Genomic DNA, 2,500 nt, shown 5'->3' with positions numbered 1-2,500 from the left:
AGATGGTTGTCCTCCTGGAAGGTTCTCCCATCTCCACAGAGGAACTCTGGATCTCTGTCAGAGTGACCATCTGGTTCTTGGTCACCTCCCTGACCAAGGCTCTTCTCCCCTGATTGCTCAGTTTGGCCGGGCGGCCAGCTCTAGGATGAGTCTTGGTGTTTCCAAAATTCTTCCATTTAAGAATGATGGAGGCCACTGTGTTCTTGGTGACCTTCAATGATGCAGAAATGTTTTGGTACCTTTCCCCAGATCTGTGCCTCGACACAATCCTGTCTCGGAGCTCTACGGACAATTCCTTCGATCTCATGGCTTGGATTTTACACTAACATACACTGTCAACTGTGGGACCTTATATAGACAGGTGTGTGCCTTTCCAAATCATGTCCAATCAATTGAATTTACCACAGGTGGACTCCAATCAAGTTGTAGAAACATCTCAAGGATGATCAATGGAAACAGGATGCACCTGAGCTCAATTTCGAGTCTCATAGCAAAGGGTCTAAATATTTATGTAAATTTGCAAACATTTCTAAAAACCTGTATTTGCTTTGTTATTATGGGGATTTGTGTGTAAAAATTATTTAATACATTTTAGAATAAGGTTGTAACGTAACAAAATGTGGAAAAAGTCAAGGGGTCTGAATACTTTCAGAATGCACTGTACACACCATGCAATATTTCCATTACTATATATACACCATGCAGTATTTTCAGGACTATATATACACCATGCAGTATTTTTGGTACTATATATACACCATGCAATATTTCCATTACTATATATACACCATGCAGTATTTTCAGGACTATATATACACCATGCAGTATTTTTGGTACTATATATACACCATGCAGTATTTTTGGTACTATATATACACCATGCAGTATTTTTGGTACTATATATACACCATGCAGTATTTTCAGGACTATATATACACCATGCAGTATTTGTGGGACTATATATATACACCATGCAGTATTTGTGGGACTATATATACACCATGCAGTATTTTTGGTACTATATATACACCATACAGTATTTTTGGTACTATATATACACCATGCAGTATTTTCGGGACTATATATACACCGTGCAGTATTTGTGGGACTATATATACACCATGAAGTATTTGTGGGACTATATATACACCATGCAGTATTTGTGGGACTATATATACACCATGAAGTATTTGTGGGACTATATATACACCATGCAGTATTTGTGGGACTATATATACACCATGCAGTATTTGTGGGACTATATATACACCATGCAGTATTTTTGGTACTATATATACACCATACAGTATTTTTGGTACTATATATACACCATGCAGTATTTTCGGGACTATATATACACCGTGCAGTATTTGTGGGACTATATATACACCATGAAGTATTTGTGGGACTATATATACACCATGCAGTATTTGTGGGACTATATATACACCATGCAGTATTTGTGGGACTATATATACACCATGCAGTATTTGTGGGACTATATATATATACACCATGCAGTATTTGTGGGACTATATATACACCATGCAGTATTTTTGGTACTATATATACACCATACAGTATTTTTGGTACTATATATACACCATGCAGTATTTTCGGGACTATATATACACCGTGCAGTATTTGTGGGACTATATATACACCATGCAGTATTTGTGGGACTATATATACACCATGCAGTATTTTCGGGACTATATATACACCATGCAGTATTTGTGGGACTAAATATACACCATGCAGTATTTGTGGGACTATATATACACCATGCAGTATTTGTGGGACTATATATACACCATGCAGTATTTGTGGGACTATATATACACCATGCAGTATTTGTGGGACTATATATACACCATGCAGTATTTTTCCAAACAATTCAACACTTCACTGTTTGTGTGTGTGTGTGTGTGTGTGTGTGTGTGTGTGTGTGTGTGTGTGTGTGTGTGTATTGTGAGGCTGAAAACTGCTGGGCACAGTGTAACCTTAATGATGAGTGTGCATAAAGGAGAGTTTGACGAGACCCTGTACCGAGGGATGGAGGAAGGAAGAGAGGGAGGGAGGGCGAGTGAGTGAGGGAGAGAGAGAGAGAGATAGAAAGACAGGGAGAGAGGAAGAGAGGGAGGGAGGGAGGGAGGGATAGAAAGACAGACAGACAGACAGACAGACAGACAGACAGACAGACAGACAGACAGACAGACAGGGAGGGAGGGAGGGAGGGAGGGAGGGAGGGAGGGAGGGAGGGAGGGGAAGACAGACAGGGAGGCCGGAGGGAGAGAGAGAGGAGGGAGAGAAGAGTAGGGCTCGAGCTGCGTTGGGGTGAAGTTGCTCCCCACCAGTCCGGATTCTCCTCCCATAGTAGACACCCTGAGCAGGGTTGGGACAGAAACACACACCACTATATCCATGGTTTTATATACATTTTCAAAGTATTTAAGGGAGTGTACTATACAGTAACTATTGTGCTATACATTTTGTTTTT

The sequence above is a fragment of the Salmo salar genome, unplaced genomic scaffold (genome assembly GCF_905237065.1).
Source record: "Salmo salar unplaced genomic scaffold, Ssal_v3.1, whole genome shotgun sequence".
Classification (NCBI taxonomy): domain Eukaryota; kingdom Metazoa; phylum Chordata; class Actinopteri; order Salmoniformes; family Salmonidae; genus Salmo; species Salmo salar.
The sequence above is the reverse complement of the archived record's forward strand: the minus strand, read 5'-3'. Positions refer to the sequence as shown.